The following is a 19,803-nucleotide window of genomic DNA, read 5'->3' as shown; positions in this document are numbered from 1 at the left end:
CCCTGCAATCTAACCAGTCTGCTGGGAAGAGCAGCCAGTGCAGCACAACCATGTGTGGCCTCAAACTCTGAAGACCCTCCCTCTACCCAGTGAAAGAGAGACCCAGAGACCACAGCAGCACAGGAACCTGCACCAGGAGCTGACCTGACCGAAAGTCTATGGAACAAGCAATTCAAGCTAAGACTGTGGAGGATGAAAGCAAGTTCCATAATAAAAGGATAGTATGGGAGATCTTTCCATTTTCTAACATCTTCTTCAATTTCTTTCTTCAGGGACTTGAAGTTCTTTTCATACAGGTCCTTCACTTGTTTACTTAGAGTTATGCCAAGGTATTTTACATCCTTTGTGGCTATTTTAAAGGGTAATGTATCTCTGATTTCTTTCTCAGCCCATTTGTCATTTGTATATAGAAGGGCTACAGATTTTTTTAATTAATCTTGGAAATCAATATGGTGCTTTCTTAGAAAATTGGGAATCAACCTCCCTCAAGACCCTGCTATACCACTCCTGGGCATATAACCAAAGAATGCTCAATCATACCACAAGGACGTATGCTCAACTGTGTTCAAAGCAGCATTATTTGTAATCACCAGAACTTAGAAACAACCTAGATGCTCTTCAACTGAAGAATGAATAAATAAAAATGTTGTACATATACACAATGGAGTACTACTCAGCAGAGAAAAACAATGACATCATGATGTTTGCAGGCAAATGGATGGGACTAGAAAATATCATCCTGAATGAGGTAGCCTAGACTCACAAAGACAAACATGGTATGTACTCACTCATAAGTGGATACTAGATGTAAAGCAAAGGATAACCAGACTGCAACTTACAACTCCAGGGAGGCTACCTAGTAAAGAGGACCCTAAGAAAGACACAGGGATTGCCCAACAACAGAAAAATGGATGAGATATACATGAGCAAACTGGATGTGAAGAGGGGGTTATAGAGGGCAAGGGTCAGGGGAAAGAAAGCTTAGGGGAGTGGGAGGTTCCAGCTGGATCAGGAACAGAGTGGGAGATCAAGAAAAGAAATACCATAATAAATGAAGACCCCATGGGAATAGGAAGAAGCAGAATGCTAGATACCTCCACTATAGATTACTGGCAATGGTTGAGAGAGTGCCTGAGCTAACCTACTCTAATCAGATTGCCAAACACCCTAACTGTCATAATAGAACTCTCATTCAATAATGAATGGGAGCAGATGAAGAGATCCACAGCCAAGCCCCAGGTGGAGCTCCAGGAGTCCAATTGGCGAGACAGAGAAGGGATTATACAAGCAAGAGATATTGAGACCATGATTAGAAAAAGCACAGGGACAAATAGCCAAACTATTGGAAACACATGTATTGTGAACTAATAGCTGAGGAGCCCCCATGGACTGGAGCAGGCCCTTAGGATAAGTGAGACAGTTGATTAGCTTGAACTGTTTAGAAGGCCCCCAGACAGTGGAACCTGGACATGTCGTTGATGCACGAGCTGGCTTTTTGGAACCTAGGGCCTATGCTGAGACATTTTTCTCAGCCTTGGTATAGGGAGGAAGGGACTGGACCTGCCTCAACTGAATCTACCAAGCTGGGCTAACTCCTCTGGGGAGACCTTGCCCTGGAGGAGATGGGAATGGGGGAGTGGATTGGGAGAGGGGAACGCTAGGGGATGTGAGGAGGGAGGACAGGGGAATCTGTGGCTGATATGTAAAATTAAATTAATTATAAAATAAAAAGATTTTTAAAAAAAAAGCTAAGAAAGATCCCCTGGAGCAAAGACAGGCAATGTAATGGGAAATTACTCAGGGCTGTTGGCCAATGTCACTCTCTTAAATATTTAATGAGCAAGAAGCAAAACACAAGAGAAATCTATAATCAAATTGCTTTGCTGGGAACAGCAGCCAATTAACAATGGCCACATCTGGAAACAAATCTCTAAAGACCCACCCTCTACCCAATAAAAGAGGAGGCCTAGACAACCATAGAAGCACAGGAGCCTGCAACAGGAGCTGACCTGACTGAAAGCCTATGGAACAAGCAATCCAATCCAAGACTGTGGCACATGAAAAGAAGTTCCCTGGTAAGATGACATTATTTACACAGTTAAGATTATAGTGCTAGTTACACATAAAAGCCTCTATCTTTGAAATATGGGAAATGGAGGGACTGTCCAGCTGGCCAGTTAAGAAGTAATATAGAGCAACACACCATACTCATGACTAGAATGGTCAATTCAAACGAACTTCCTCATCTGCCCATGATTAAGAAGAGTGAGGGCACATTTTGCCTAAACTCTAGGCCCTAAAGTAAGTGTCCTAGAGAGTAGAAGCATTCTTTGCAATTGACTCCTACTGGTCCACCAGGAAGAAGAATCAAGTGTGTCATTCTGGAAGGTCTGGGCACTGTATGTGTGGAGATCAAGGGTAACTTGGAATGTTTTCTAAATCCTGGGAAGTTGTTGGTGTCTATGAGGGAAGACAAAGGAAAAAGACATAACAGATTTCTGTGGGGACATTTTGACTAAAATTTTAGTCATTAATTGCAATGAAATGCAGGCAGTGAGTTTGAAAGAGTGCATTAAGGAGTATGTGGGAGGGCTTGAACAGAAGGAAAAGAAGAAGGAGGAGGAGGAGGAAGAGGAGGAGGAGGAGGAAGAGGAGGAGGAGGAGGAGGAGGAGGAGGAGGAGGAGGAGGAGGAAGAAGAAGAAGAAGAAGAAGAAGAAGAAGAAGAAGAAGAAGAAGAAGAAGAAGAAGAAGAAGAGAAAATGGTATAAAAATGTAAATTGTACTAGATCTTTGACAATAATGGGTCTTCCTTGTGATTGAGCAAATTACGTACTTTAAAAAAAAGAAAAGATTTTGAGGACTTTGAAAGCACACAAAGTATACAAAGTGAGACACTATACCTTTAATTTATATATAAGCCATTTGTATGAGTTCCAGAAGGAAGGTGAGTGCATCCCACACTAGTGGTCTTTTAGCAGCATGTAAAGGTTGTATGACTTTTTGACTCATTGAGAAGGGACATTTTGTGCAATAAGTGAGGTATGTTTAAAACTTAATGAAAATATGAAACAGCCCACCTAAAAAAACATGCATTAAGTGAGATTAAATAGAATATATATACAATTATTATTTGTGTTCATATTTTCATATTGAAGGAAAATAGTGAAAATTGATAGGAATATAAGTCAAAGTTGACATAACTTCAAAGGTTCTTCAAAGATGACACTTCTGAGATGTTTGTATGTTTATAGCTGCATAATCACAACCCTGGCATTTTGATTTGTGTCCAATACAGATGAAAGCTATAAACAGGGAATTGCAAAACTTGCTGTGGTACAAAGTGAAAAGAAAATTTGAAAAATAATTGAAACTGGATCTGTTTCCCACATTTCCTTTTAAGGATAGAGGAATAGACCTGTGCAGAAAAAAAGAATTCTCTAGCCTTTGCAAGTATACATCAGGGACATCAGTCAAGTCCTTTAGTTTATGTATTGTGTCTAACAGAGGCAAGGTGGGCACAATGAAACTACAAGGAACCCACATGACAATTCTTCTCTTATATTGTTATAAATTTGTCAGCCATACATACTTGCTTTGGCATGACTTCAGTCAGTGTCTTGGTTAGTTCTGTGCCCCAACCACTGCTTAATTAACCAGAACATTTTCATTGATTAGTTTCAGTCATGGCTTCTTTCCCAGTGATGTTGTTTCTCACAACTCTGTTGCTGTCATCTATTCTCACTAAGGGAGAGGTAAGTTTAAAATGCATAATTATCTCAGATCTACCAAACAACTTTATGAAATGGTACACTGCATGTAGAGTATAGGAACCCAGAGGATCTGTTGGGTGCCGCAATCTCACTGGGGTCATGAAGCACTTAAAAGTCTTTGTAGATAAGAGAATAAGGATGCACTCTCTACCACTGGTAGGTATAGTACTCATCAGTATCATAAGCGAACTGGACAGTTGAAAAGTGAAATGCACTACAAATGCATTGTCCTTATCAGACATCAAAGATGCACAGCAAGAGGCTTGAGATACCTGTTAGTCAGTAAAGCATTATAACTTGGTTTAGACAGAAAGCTTCTTTTCAATGGCAATACTCCCACTTTGAAATGCGAGGCACAGGCAGAAGAATCCAGCAGCCAAAAAAGGACCTTGTCTCAAATAAAGTTGAATCTGAGTACCTAGAGCCAAAATTATCCTTTAAACTCTATAGCATGTGGAATCTCAAGATATATATATTATATATATATATACCCTCATTTCTCTGTATCATACAGATGGTTGCTAACCATTTGATTACATATTGTTCAATCAAGATGAAGTCTGGAAAGTTGCTCTAGTTTATACATAATTGTGAAAATTTTTTTAAATTTCTGCCCTCCTAATAAAAACTCAACTGATGCTCATTAGAAAAAACATCTCTTCAGAAGAATTTTATACAAATAAAAGCATAGCATAAGAAGTAGAAAATTACTGTTATTTTTCTCTAAGAAAACTCATTTTGAGTTTTGATATAAACTTGTTTTGTACTTGATTTTGGGTTTTAAAAATGCAGTGATTAAGTATTACTGATGTCTAGCAAGTGCATACTTTCTACCAGGAATTGGTAAATGTGTTTAGTCTATTGGTTTAAGCATTCACTAATGGTTCATGTTCATAGAAATGTAAAACAGGAGATAGACATAGATATTGGTGGAAGTATTAGTTAAAAGTGGGGTTTATTTTGTGAGGTAACTTACAAGTAAAGGGATTGGTTACAGTCCGGGAAAGGTATAGTGTAGTCTAGCAGTGTTCTCTGGAGAACTCTGCTTGGTCTATCTCCAGCTTCCAGGTTCCAAGAACCAAGAGAACCAGCACTTCTGGATCTCGGGTCTTAAGGGCACCTCTCTCGGCCCTGCCTCATAGGCATGACAGTTACCGGAAGCCTCAATGAGGGTAGTACTTCCAGGTCAAAGCTGCAACAGTTACCCACTATACATAGACATAGAATATACAATTGCCATACTATATGGTAAGGTGAAGACAGAACTCTAATACTCTAAAAGAAAATCATTCTTTGGTCATGGAGGAGTGAATAAACCTTGAAATACTAGAAAAAATATATAATGATGCTATGTTCACATATGCTTAAAATACTTCTCTTACCCATAAGACCCCCACACTGTTGTGGAAAATCATCCTTAGACCCTAGTCAGACAATTCACAAGCATTGTTCTACACCTACACTTGATCCTCACATACACACATCTAAGCGATAATGTGCCAGTTTGAACCAGTACTGATAGCTCATCAGTCGCATTTCTACCACTAACTTGAACAAACTTGAGAAACAGTCCCTTCAGTTGATCAATGATTTATATCCCCAAATTGTCTGGGAGATTTTTTTTGTGTGTTACTATTTGAAAGCTGGATGTTAAGCAGCTTAGAAGAATGTGCTCCAAACCTGTGAAATAATCCTCATGGAATACAGTGGAACTATGGCTTATGTGCTGAGCCAAACTCTTTGTAACTAGAGATGACAAGGAGCCTATATTCCCTTTGTGGTCTAGGATAAGTCACAAGCTCACCCCCTCTTCCCACTTTATTACATTTTTTTTATTTTATAATTTAATTTAATTTTACATATCAGCCACAGATTCCCCTATCCTCCCTCCTCCTGCCCTCCCCCTAGCCCACACGCCATTCCCATCTCCAGGGCAAGGACTCCCCTGGGAATTCAGCTCAGCCTGGTAAATTCAGTCAAGACAGGTCCAGTCCCCTCCTCCCTTCACCCAGGCTTGAGCAAAGTGTCCCTGCATAGGCCCCAGGTTCCAAACAGCCAGCTCATGCACATTTGCACAAATATAAATGGATAAGTCTTGTGTTTCTTACTGTAAACCTTGTTATAAATAAATTATCTCTACCTCAAATTATGACTCAGACACAGAAAGAATCCACCACATCTGCTTATCACAAGGCAAACATCAAGGCTGTTTTGAACAAGATTGACTGCCAACGTGAAGAAAATATCATAGACACCTTGGAAAAGATGTTCTGTGCCTCCCATCAAGATGATACATCATTTGGAGCCCTGGCCAATGCTGATCAAAACATGTTAGACCTGTCTACTACAGTCTTGACCTCCCTGAGAAAATGTTGTGCTCACGTGCAACAAGTGGAGCCAGTAAACATCAGTAGCATGGCCCATCGGCCTGAAGGGCCTGGAGTTGGGCACCAACGAGAAGATTCCCTACAGAAATACATCATCATGCTGGATAATTTCTTGGAAAAAGTGAAAAATGTGTTGGTTTCCCATTGAATTTAACTAGGAGCCTCCTGGTGTCCTACATGTGATGTGCCTCTTATTAGGCTCTCTTTCAAGTTCTGTATTATGTTTAGTGAATCACTGAAACACAAGGATAGCAGAGACTCTAAATAAATACAATAAAATTAGTAAACCAATCTCTCTTCCTTCCAGTAAGACGCTAAAAATGGCCAGAAGCAGCAGAGAACGTGTTCTGAACCGGCTGTGGAAGAAGCAGGCAGCTAGTAATTAGCATCGCTTCACAAGTAATGGCCCAACTTTGTTCTTTCTTTAAATGCACATGTTATTTCATGGCAGGATTCCCAGTAAAATCATCATGGGCCACTCACTTTTCCTCATAGTTGTCTAATCAAAAGTGAGTGGAAACATTTTATGTTTCAGACCTTGAAACTTTGTGCTTATAAATTATTAACTAACATGATTTTTCCCTTTAATGATAGATTTTGATGACACCTAATCTCAGAATCTCTTATTTCCCTCCAATTCCCATGAATCATAAACTCTTTTCACAATAACTCACTCTCCTGCTTCATGTCTTTTTTGTTTGGTTGTTAGTGAACCACAGGGTTTGACCTGAGCTACACACATGGTCATGTGCAAAGGTAAATCACCAATGGCTAAGCCACTGAAGATGACTTCCTCTGTTCCAGAAGCTACCAATGGCCAATACTTCCTAGAGAGGGCCTAGGGCCTATGAGACCCTCCCCCGTCTATGACTGAATGTTGACAAGCCCAGTCTTGTCCAGGCCCTTTCCTGCAATCCTGTGTCCCTTTCTCCATGTGGACAAAAAATAAAGTCAGCACATGAGCCTACACCCGGGCCCTCGTCCCCTAAAGCACGAGAACCCCTGGCTCCTCTTGCCCAACATGATCCCTCCCCAGACTCGGAGCAAGGAGGCACAGGGCACTCACTGTAGGCCAAAGGAGCACAAACACTTGGGTTCTCCCGAAGACAGGAGTGGGGGCACACCAGGTGATGCGGCAGGCAGTCGGTTGTGGGGGGGAACCATGCGGGAGGGAACCCCAACAAGACCGCAAAAGCACGCCCCTTCCTCGGATCGCTAGAGAAGACACTTTTTCTCACTTGAGGACAGGATGGACCCAACCGGATGAGCCTCCAGCGGCAACAGCGCATGTGCAAGCACACTCCATAGCCAGAGAGGGACGGGAAAGAACACGGGCACAGGGGCGATCGTGGGGAGGTCTTAAGTCTGAGCTGGATGTTCATATTCACTCAAGTCAGTTAGGTTCTTACAAACCTCAGATACGGGACTGGTAATGTGCTTGTTTTTGAATTAAATTACAAATGGCTGCTCCTGCATCACCACCACCTTCTCCTGGAGGCCTGGTAGGGTTATATGACCCTAAAATCTTCACCGTGCATACCTGGTAGAACACTTAAGGGAAAGCTTTGAAAGTGTTGGGGGGGTCTTCCTCAGAGAATGGATCTCCTTGACACTCTTATAGCATAAAGTCCTGAAAGCAGATGAAGGATTCATAATCTGGTACTGCTTCCCATAAAGCTATTGATGGTGAGCCCTTGCCATTTGAATTTGTTATGATCTGTATCTTGTGCCCAATTCTTTTTTTTTGGTTTTTCAAGACAGGGTTTCTCTGTAGCTTTGGAGGCTGTCCTGGAACACGCTTTGTAGATCAGGCTGGCCTCGAACTCACAGAGATCCACCTGCCTTCCTTGGATTACAGGCATGCGCCACCACCACCTGGCCCGTCCAATTCTTAGACAGTGATTTATCATGATGTACTTATTTACGTTTTACTTTGAGTTTTTTCGAATTGGCAGGGCAGGGTATCAACTACCAAGCCATATTTCATAGGGAAACAGTGTAATCAGCTTTTAATTTTGGATTATAAATTGTAGTTTCAAATGCATTTTATAGATTTATTTATTTACTATTATTATTATTATATTTGTGTTATAATTTTACACATCAGCCATGGGTTTCCCTGTCCTCCCCCTCCCCGGCTCACCCCCACCTTCCACCAGCCCCTCCCCTCCATTACCATCTCCTCCAGGGCCAAGACTCCCCTGGGAATTCATTTAAACCTGGTGGATTCAGTACAGGCAGCTCCAGTCCCCTCCTTCCAGGCTGAGCAAACTGTCCCTGTGTAAGCCCAAGGTTCCAAACAGCCAGCTCATGCACTAAGGATAGGTCCCCGTCCCACAGCCTGGATGCCTCCCAAACAGTTCAAGATATTCAATTGTTTCACTATCCAGAGGGCCTGATCCAGCTGGGGGCTCCAGAGCCTTTGGTTCATAATTCCTGTGCTTCCATTCTTTGGCTATTTGTCCCTGTGCTTTTTCCAATCTTGGGCTCAACAATTGACACTCTTACAATCCCTCCTCTTTCTCAACTATTGGATACCTGGAGCTCCACCTGGGGCCTGACCAAGGACCTCTGCATCCACTTTCATCAGTTATTGGATGAGAGTTCCAGCTTGACTGTTAGGGTGTTTGGCCATCTGATCACCAGACTAGGTCAGATCAGGCTTTCTCTCGACCATTGCCAGAAGTCTACAGAGGATGTATCATTGTGGATTTCAGGAAACCTCTCCAGCATGCTGCCTATTCCTGTTCTCATGTGGTCTTCATTTATCATGGTCTGTTATTCCTTGTTCTCCCTTTCTGTTCTTGATCCACCTGGGATCTCCTGTTCCCCTAAGCTTTCTTTCCCTCAAACCTTGCCCTTCATTACTCCCACTGTCGTCCAGGTTGTTCATGTAAATCTCAAACATTTCTCTGTCATTGGGTGATCCCATTTTCTAGGTAGCTTCCATGGAGTTGTGTAGCAGTCTAGTCATCTTTGTTTTACACCTAGTATCCTCCTATGAGTGAGTACATACCATGTTTGTCCTTCTGAGTCTGGGTTACCTCACTCAGGATGGTTTTTTTTCTAGATCCATCCATTTGCTTGCAAACCTCATGATGACATTATTTTCCTATGCTGAATAGTACTCCATTGTGTATATGTACCATATTTTCTTTATCCATTCTTCAGTTGAAGGGCATCTAAGTTGTTTCCAGGTTCTGGCTATTACAAACAATGCTGATATGAACATAGCTGAGCAAATGTCCTTGTGGTATTATTGAGCATTCCTTGGGTATATGCCCAAGAGTGCTATAGCTGGGCCTTGGGGGAGATGGAACCCAATTTTCTAAGGAAGCGCCATATTGATTTCCAAAGTGGCTGTATAAGCTTGCATTCCCACCAGCAGTGGAGGAGAGTTCCCCTTGCTCCACATCCTCTCCAGCATAAGCTGTCTTCAGTGTTTTTGATCTTAGACATTCTGAGAGGTGTAAGGTAGTATCTCAGAGTCGTTTTGATTTGCATTTCCCAGATAATTAGGGATGTTGAGCAATTCCTTAAATGTCTTTCAGCCATTTGAACTTCCTCTGTGGAGAATTCTCTGTTTAATTCTATAGCCCATTTCTTAATTGGACTGTTGGGCATTTTGATGTCTAATTTCTTGAGTTCTTTATATATTCTGGATATCAGCCCTTTGTCAGATGTGGGGTTGGGGAAGACCTTTTCCCATTCTGTAGGCTGTCACTTTGTCTTATTGACTGTGTCCTTTGCTCTACAAAAGCTTCTCAGTTTCAACAGGTCCCATTGATTGATTGTTTCTCTCAGTGTCTGTGCTACTGGTGCTATATTTAGAAAGTGATCTCCAGTGCCAATGCGTTCAAGAATACTTCCTAATTTCTCTTCTATCAGGTTCAGAGTAACTGGATTTATGTTGAGGTCTTTGATCCACTTGGACTTAAGTTTTGTGCACAGTGACAGATATGGATCTATTTGCAGTCTTCTACACATTGACATGCAGTTGTGCCAGCACCATTTGTTGAAGATGCTTTCTTTATTTCATTGTACAGTTTTGGCTTCTTTGTCAAAAATTATATGTACATAGGTGTGTGGGTTAATGTCAGGGTCTTCAATTCGATTCCATTGTTTCACATGTCGGTTCTTATGCCAGTACCAAGCTGTTTTTACTACTGTAAAACAGTATAGAGATAGTAGAGCTTGAGATCGGGGATTGTGATGCCTCCAGAGGTTGTTTTATTGTACAGGATTCTTTTGGCTATCCTGGGTTTTTTGTTTTTCCATATGAAGTTGAGTATTATTCTTTCCAGATCTGTGAAGAATTGTGTTGGTAATTTTACGGGGATTGCACTGAATCTGTGGATTGCTTTTGGTAAGATCGCCATTTTTACTATGTTAATCCTGCCTATCCATGAGCATGGGAGATCTTTCCATTTTCTGACATCTTCTTCAATTTCTTTTTTCAGGGACTTAAAGTTCTTGTCATATAGGTCCTTCACATGCTTAGTTAGAGTAACCCCAATGTATTTTATATCATCTGTGGCTATTGTAAAGGATGATGTAGCTCTGACTTCCTTCTCAGCCTGTTTGTCTATTGTATATAGGAGGGCTACTGATTTTTTTTTAGTTGGTCTTGTATCCTGCTATGTTGCTGAAGGTTTTTATTAGCAGTATCAGTTCCATGGTTGAATTTTTGGGGGTCACTCATGTATAGTATCTGAAAATATGTATGTCATCTGAAAATAGGGAAAGCTTGACTTCTTCCTTTCCAATTTGTATCCCCTTAATCTCCTTATGTTGTCTTATAGCTCTGGGTAGAATTTCAAGTACTATGTGCAATAAGTATGGGGAGAGGGGACAGCCTTGCCTTATTCCTGATTTTAGTGGTATTGCTTTGAGTTTCTCTCCATTTAATTTGATGTTGGCTGTTGGCTTGCTGTAGATTGCCTTTCTTATGTTTAGGTATGTTCCCTGTATTCCTGATCGCTCCAAGACCTTTTTCATGAAGGGGTGTTGGATTTTGTCAAATGCCTTTTCTGCATCTAGTGAGATGATCATGTGGCTTTTTTCTTTGAATTTGTTTATATGGTATATTACATTGATGAACTTTCATATGTAGAACCACCCTTGCATCCCTGGGATGAAGCCTACTTGTTCATGGTGGATAATTATTTTGATGTGTTCTTGGGGTCTGTTTGCCAGTATTTTATTGAGTATTTTTGCATCAGTGTTCATGAGGGAGATTGGTCTGTAGTTCTCTTTCTTTGTTGCATCTTTGATGGTTTAGGAATCAGGGTAATTGTAGCCACATTGAAGGAGTTTGGTAATATTCCTTCTGCTTCTATTGTGTGGAACAATTTAAAGAGTATGGGTATTAAGTCTTCTTCGAAGATCTGGTAGAATTCTGCACTGAAACCATCTGGTCCTGGGCTTTTTTTTTTTTTTTTTGGTTGGGAGATTTTTAATGACTGGTTCTATTTCCTTAGGGGTTATTGGACTATTTAAATGGTTTATCTGGTCTTGATTTAACTTAGGTATGTGGTACCTATCCAGAAAATTATCCATTTCTTTTAGATTTTCCAGTTTTGTGGAGTAGAGGTTTATGCAGTATGACCTGATGAGTCTCTGGATTTCCTCATTGCCTGTTGTTATGTCCCCTTTTCATTTCTGATTTTGTTAATTTGGATGCTCTCTCTCTCTGTCTTTTGGTTATTTTGGATAAGGGCTTGTCTATCTTGTTTATCTCAAAGAACCAACTCTTTGTTTCATTAATCCTTTGTATTGTTCTCTTTATTTGTGTATTATTGATTTCAGCTCTCCATTTGATAATTTCCTGGCATCTATTCCTCCTGAGAGACTTTGCTTCTTCCTGTTCAAGGGCTTTCAGGTGTGTTGTCAAGTCACTAGTGTGAGATTTCTCCAGCTTATTTATGTGGTGGGCATTTAGTGCTATGAATTTCCCTCTTAGCACTGCTTTCATAGTGTCTCAAAGTTTGGGGATGTGGTGTATTCATTTTCATTGATCTCTAGGAAATCTTTGATTTCTTTCTTATTTCTTCCTTAACCCATTGGTGATTCAGTTGAGCATTATTCAGTTTCCATGAGATTGTAGGATTTCTGTAGTTTTTTTCTGTTGTTGAAATCTAAATTTAAACCATGGTGGTCTGATAGAACACAGGAGATTATTCCAATTGTTTTGTATCTGTTGAAATTTGCTTTGTGGCCTAGTATGTGGTCAATTTTAGAGAAGGTTCCATGGGGTGCTGAGAAGAAGTATATTCCTTTTCTCTCGGGTGGAATGTTCTGTAGCTATTGATTAAGTCCATTTGAGCCATAACATCAGTTAATACCATTATGTCTCTGTTAAGTTTCAATTTGGCCAATCTGTCCAGAGGTGAAAGTGGGATGTTGAAGTCTCCCACTATTAATGTGTGGGGTTTTATATGTGATTTAATCTTTAGCAGTGTTTCTTTTACATATGTGGGTACCCTTGTGTTTGGGGCATATATGCTCAGAATTGAGACTTCATCTTGGTGGATCTTTCCTGTGATGAGTATGCAATGTCCTTCATCATCTCTTTTGATTGATTTTAGTTTGAAGTCTATTTTGCTGGATATTAAGATGGCTACACCAGCTTGCTTCTTAAGACCATTTGATTGGAAAGTCTTTTCCCAGCCTTTTATTCTTAGGAGGTGTCTGTCTTTGAATTTGAGTTGTATTTCTTGTATGCAGCAGAAAGTTGGATCCTGTTTTCATGTTCATTCTATTAGTCTGTGTCTTTTTATAGGTGAATTAAGTCCATTGATAATAAGGGATATTAACTGCCAGTGATTGTTCATTCGTTATTATTTTTATTTTTTGGTGGTAGTGTGTGTACGTCTCTTCTTTAGGGTTTACAGCTGTGGTGTTATCTATTGCCTGTGTTTTCATAGGTTTATCTGCCTTCCTTAGGTTGGAATTTTCCTTCTAGTGCTTTCTGTAGGGCTGGGTTTGTGGATAAGTATTGTTTAAATCTGGTTTTGTCTTGGAAGGTCTTGTTCACTCCATCTGTGATGATTAAGAGTTTTGCTGGGTATATTAGTCTAGGCTGGCATCCATGGTCTCTTAGTGTCTGCATTATATCTGTCTTGGTCCTTCTGGCTTTCAAAGTCTCCATTGAGAAATCAGGTGTTATTCTGGTAGGTTTTCCTTTATAAGTCACTTGGCCTTTTTCCTTTGCTGCCCTTAATATTCTTTCTTTATTCTGTACGTTTAGTTGTTTAATTATTATGTGGTGAGGGGACTTTTCTGGGGTTCTAGTCTGTTTGGTGTTCTATAGGCTTCTTGTATCTTCATAGGCATTTTGTTCTTTAAGGTGGGAAAGTTTTCTTCTATGATCTTATTAAATATATTTTCTGTGTCTTTGAGTTGGTATTCTTCTCCTTCCTCTATCCCTATTATACATAGGTTTGGTCTTTTCATGGTGTCCCAAATTTCTTGGACATTTTGGGTCATGACTTTGTTGGTTTTAGTGTTTTCTTTGACTGATGAATCTATTTCTTCTACCGTATCTTCAACACCAGAGATCCTCTCTTCTATCTCTTGCATTCTGTTGGTTATACTTGCCTCTGAAGTTCCTGTTTGTTTACTCAGATTTTCTATTTCCAGCATTCCTTCTACTAGTGTCTTCTTCAGGTCTTGGACTGTCTCCCTTGATTTTTCATCATTTTTTTGAGGGACTTATTGTTTTCTTCTGCTTTAATTGTCCTTTCCTCTAGTTTTTTATAACGTTCTTCCCATTTTTTGTTTGTCTGTTCCTCTACTTTATTTTTGATTTCTTCTATATAAGGCTCTAGCCTCTTCATGATGTTACTTATAAGGTTGTTTTCTTCTTCTTCTTCTTCTTCTTCTTCTTCTTCTTCTTCTTCTTCTTCTTCTTCTTTTCTCCTCCTCCTCCTCCTCCTCCTCCTCCTCCTCCTTCTTCTTCTTCTTCTTCTTCTTCTTCTTCTTCCATTCTGTGACGTTCAGGTCTAGCTGTTGGAGAAAGGCTTGGTTCTGGTGATGCTGTATTGCTCTTTATTTTGTTGTATGTACTTCTGCCTTGACATCTGCCCATCTCCTCTTGGGTTCATTCTTGGTCTTATCAGTGTACTTGGTCCAGACAGAGCTGACAGATTTAGGGAGCCTCTCTCTGGTCCAGATGGAAGCTCTGGGCCAGATGGGAGTGCTGGTCCAGATGAGAGTGCTGACCAGATAGGAGCTGGGAGGCTGGACTCTGAGTCTCCTTATTTTGTCCAGATTGGAGCTCCTCTTGTCCAGATGGGAGTTCCTCTGGTCTCTGGTCCAGATGGGAGTTCCAGGGCAGGATGGAAGCTGGGGGCTGTTTTCTGATTCTCAGGAAGTGGCTAGAGTCTCTGGCAGATGTGTGTGGGGGCAGGGTATGGAGACTGCAGTGTCTGCCTGCAGTCTTGGAAAAGGGGAGCCTTCCCGCAGGGCAGGCCAATTGGCCAGGTCCTCCAGGGATGGCCTGAGTCCAGAGGTGGGACCCAGGGGCAGTTGCCTCTCTGACTATAACCCTAGGCACTCACCTCTGGTCCAGATGGGAGTTCTTATTCCTTATTCTTAACAGACCTGCCAAGCTAATGTGAAATCATTTAACCAAACATGCTGACAGTGAATGAGAAGCATTTGGTATTTTGTCGTAATGTGTTGGCAAATTCCCTTTAAATCTAAGACTAATCAAAAAATGAAAGTGATATTTTAAATGAATCAAAAATAAGAATATTTACTTTAGTTCCATGAAAACATTTAATGTTTTATATAAAACACCCTGGTATTTCTCTCAGACTTTTTCCATGTTCTTCAACTCCTCAATTGAATTGCCATTTTATTCTGTTATATTTCCCATGTACTTTTCATATCATAATAATGAACTCTCATATCTGAATTACATGTAATATATTAAGATTCATTAATAATATGAAGGTTAAATCATTATTTCAACAAATATTTTTTGATATCAATACAATGGTAAAATTAGTGTGAGCAATATTCTACTAAGTCTCCACAAATCCAAAAAAAAAAAAAAAAAACCCATAATCCATGTAATCAAACTGTGAGAAGCACCTAATTGCAAATGACCATTGCAGTCAATAAGCAAGAATGGATAAAATACAGAAATATTAATAGAGTTATAATATAAACAAAGAGTGGAAAGAGTCCCAGTCTCCTCTCCACATCTCTTGCTTTGAAAAAGAGAAAAGGGAAATCTCTAGGAGCAAACACCAAAGAGTAGATTATTTTCCCAACAAGCAGACACTGGGAAATTACTCAGGGCTGCTGTCCAATGTCACTGTCTTAAATATTTAGATGAGCAAGATACAGAACCCATGCGAAATTGCAATCCCATCATTCTGCTGAGAAGAGTAGCCAATGCAGTACTACCGAATCTGGCCCACAAGTCATGAGAACTAGGACTCTTGAGTAATTTTTTTTTTAGTTTTCTGTGAAAGCAAACTAAAATTTGGAAATGCAAATTTATTTCATTTGACTCATTTTCTACAAATTGAATTTCAATCCAAACACCTTCCTTATTTCAAACCTTACAGTGTCTTTAAGAGTCATAGAACATGGCACATTGTAGGTCACTATATCAATATATTTTACATATTATTTTATTTTAGTTTCTGTGAATCAATAAACTGTATTGGAGTGGGACTGTGGTGTTTCCAAGCATGCAAAAGGAAATCAAAGCTAATAACTAACGGTTTGTGTGTGAAGAGCAGTCATCATCCTCTTCTTTGTAAGAAGCCAAATGAAATAATTTTCCTCCTAAAGATTAAAACCTTCTGTGAATTGCATTAACTATATCCTAGGAGGGTTTCAAACCTTCCCTTATTGTCAATTAACTTCTCACTCAAACTTCCAAGTATTCATTCTTGAAAAGCCATTCTGTATATACTTCATGCTGGTTTCAGAAGTTACAATAAGATATTATCACAGGATGTAACAACAGTAAAACATAAAAATAACCAGAGGATTATATTTTTATGAAAAGTACAGTTTCCTTTGATATCTGAAATGAAATAGAATTCCTATAATTTAGATTACAACAGGCTTCCTGGTGTTCTTGACCTTAAAATCTTTTTGCCCCTCCATGCTGTGATGTTCTCTAAGATGTATATGCAGGATCTTAAGTGTAGATGTTATCTGTTGGGGCTAGGATCCCCACAATATTTTGATTCCTGTATTGAATCCACTTGTGATGACCTATGATAGCATCCATTTGCTATAAAACTTATCTGTGGATATAAAGATAAGATTTAGAATACAGCAAGGATTTGTGCTAGTCTAACAAAGTAGAGGAAGTAGATTTTTTTATTTTTATTTTATAATTAGTTTAATTTTACATAGCACCCTCAGATCCCCCTGTACTCCCTCCTCCCACCTCCTCCCAAACCACCCCCCATTCCCACCTTCTCCAAGGCAAGGTCTCCCCTGGGGATTCAGCCCAGCCTGGTAGATTCAGTTGAGGCAGGTCCAGTCCCCTTCTCCCTACACCAAGGCTGAGAAAAATATCTCAGCATAGGCCCTTGGTCTCAAAAAGGGAACTCATGCACTAAGGACAGGTCCTGATCCCACTGCCTGGGAGCCTCCTAAATAGTTCAAGCTAATCAACTGTCTCACTTATCCAGAAGTCCTGATCCAGTTGCATAGGGCTTCTCAGCTATTGATTCACAGTCCATGTGTTTCCACTACTTTGGCTATTTGTCCCTGTGCTTTTTCCAATCATGGTCTCAATATCTCTTGCTCATATAATCCCTCCTCTCTCTTGCCAATTGGACTCCTGGAGCTCCACCTGGGGCTTAGCCATGGATCTCTGCATCTGCTTCCATTAGTCACTGGATGAGAGTTCTATCATGATAGTTGGGGTGTTCGGCCATCTGATCACCAGAGTAGGTCAGCTGGGGCTTTCTCTCAACCATTGCCAGTAGTCTATTGTGGAGGTATCTTTGTGGATTTCTGGGGACCTCTCTAGCACTCTGCTTCTTCCTATTCCCATGGTGTCTTCATTTATCATGGTATTTCTTTCCTTGTTCTCCCACTCTGTTCCTGATCCAGCTGGGACCTCCCACTCCCCTAAGCTCTCTTCCCTCCACCTACCCATGCCCTCCATTACCCCCCACATTCATTTTGCTTATGTAGACTCTTAGGTCCACAACCACACTACTTCTGGAATGTTGTCTACATGTCTAGACATGATATCCCTCCTGTTGAGAGGGCCTTAAGTCCAGTTAGACCACTGTTTGCCACCACAAACATGTAAGCACCACTTATTGGACTTTTATGGATATTTTTTCCCTGGTGATAATTGTTTCTGATTCAAAGGTGGTGTTGCAACTGGGTAGGACAGTTGATTGCCTAACCTCCCTTAGAAGCTTATACAGTATGCCTGGTACCATGAAAGCTAGACTGCAGGATGAAGTCTTTCAAGTTTGATCCAACTCAAATTATCTGAGTCCTGTGTTCTAAGCATGAGTTGTCTTCAAAAATACTCTTTTTATATAATTTTTTAAAGATTTAATTATTACATATACAGTGTTCTGCCTACATGTATCCCTGCAGGAAAAAAAAAAAAAAGCTAGGCAGTGGTTTCACACGCCTTAATCCCAGCACTCAAGAGACAGAGCCAGGCAAATCTCTGAGTTCGAGGCCAGCCTGGTCTACAGAGTGAGATCCAGGACAGGACAGGCACTAAAACTACACAAAGAAACCCTGTCTCAAAATAAAAATACTACCTCACATTCAACATCTTAAAGACAACCAAGAGACACACCAACAGTCCTTGTTTCCTTGGGAGTCATCTGAACTAACATGAAGAAACAACCATTCAAAAGATTTTTCATGCCTGACACTGGGGTCTTTGTTAGTCTATGGTTCTTTGGAGGCATAACTTCATTTCACACACACACACACACACACACACCTATGTTTGTATATATACATACAGATCTATATGCATATACATACTTATATGAATTGTGCATAATTCTAGTTAAATGTAAAATATAACACTGTATGTGTTGTGTTATTTGTTCCTTGTGCTCTGTTTCCTTCCGTACTGACCACCCAACACTAGTTAGAGCCCACTCCCCTGTTTTTTTGATTCCCACTTCTTATCTCCTGTATCTCACTGTTCCCCTCTTAATCCCAAGTCCTTGTGCAATTACCTTTGTAATTCCAGGTACTTGGCAAACTGAGGCACTGTGGATCTAATTATAATTTAAATCAACAGTCATCCTCAAATCATGGGATCTTCTTCACATTAGTACTGAAGTATGCGAGTACCGCACAAAACACTGAACCTCCAGAGAAGTAAAGAAGTCTGGAAAACATTTGCAGGCAACAAAAGACTAAGATGGGATTCTGGATTTTATTCTCAGAGGAAAAAAAATAACATGTGGGATAAAATACAAAGTGGTAGAGCACTTTCCTGGCAAGCGCAAGGCCCCAGATTCGATCCTCAGCTCCAAAAAAAAAAAAAGAAAGAAAGGAAAAAAATACAAATGAAATGTAAAATCCTTTGAGCTTTATTGTTAGATCCTTATTCTTAGCAGACATGCCAAGCTAAAGTGCAATTACCTAACCCAATAAACTGGCAGTGAAAGAGAGCACTTGGTATTGTGGCATAATGTGCTGGAAAAATCCCTGTAAATCTAAGAATACTCTAGAATGAAAATGACATTTTAAAACAAACCAAAACTAAGAATATTTCTCTTGGTTCAATAAAAAACATTTCATTTGTCTACAAAATATCTTAAAATTCTCTCTCAGGTGCCTCAACTCAACTGGATTACATTTCTCCCAGACCTTGAGGACAATAAACTGTCAAATGTGAGTCATGTGTATCAAGTATCAATAGTTTCCAGCATAAATGATTCTTTCTTTAAACAAATATTGGTTGGTTCTCAGCCTCTGCCCAGGGACCTCTGAGAAAATGCTTCTCAGAAGCGAGGGAAAAGTGAGAGATTTCTATAATAATTTCATTCACACAGGCAAATGCTCTTCGTTATATGTGCTGTTCATTTCTTCCACCTTTATTCTTCTATATTTTTTCTTCTCTTCATTTTTATTCTTCTCTACATCTTTATTCTTCTACCCATCACAAATCAAATTCCCAAGCATGTATGTATGTATGTATGTACATATACATATATCCATTCATTAACAACTTGTTAGTAATTTTTTAAAAACTACATAGCTAATTCTCAGGGACAAGCATTCTGAGAAGAGTCACACCTGGCAAAGACTTGGTCAGCTTAACTGGTGACTGACAGCAGCTGCAGATCTTAAAGCATTTCAGTTCATCTCTCAGAGGGACAGCTACAGGGGTGCAAGTGAAGAAACTGAGGCAACGAGAGATGTAAGGAAAGCCAAAGAATACGTATACTATTTTATATTTCCTAAGTATGATTAATAATATCAGGCCATGGTTAGTCAGGTAACAGTCTTTTTTCTGTTAATTACCTGAATCTCAGGACCTAAACATAGTTAGTCTACTAGGCCTGAAATCTTGCACTAAAAACTTGTGTACAAATAAATACGAAGTGTTAATTGATTTTTGAATCAGAGTAGGGAGGTGCCAGTGGAAGAAGCTGAAGGAAACATAGGT

General features: G+C 40.0%; 1 pseudogene; it reads left to right on the top strand.

Annotated features, from left to right (window-relative positions):
* Nucleotides 1-6,306, top strand: part of LOC118569846 — a 41,160-nt pseudogene extending 34,854 nt beyond the window's left edge.
* Nucleotides 6,307-19,803: the final 13,497 nt, after the last annotated feature.

The sequence above is a fragment of the Onychomys torridus genome, chromosome 18, assembly GCF_903995425.1.
Source record: "Onychomys torridus chromosome 18, mOncTor1.1, whole genome shotgun sequence".
Lineage (NCBI taxonomy): Eukaryota > Metazoa > Chordata > Mammalia > Rodentia > Cricetidae > Onychomys > Onychomys torridus.
The sequence above is the reverse complement of the archived record's forward strand: the minus strand, read 5'-3'. Positions and strand labels throughout refer to the sequence as shown.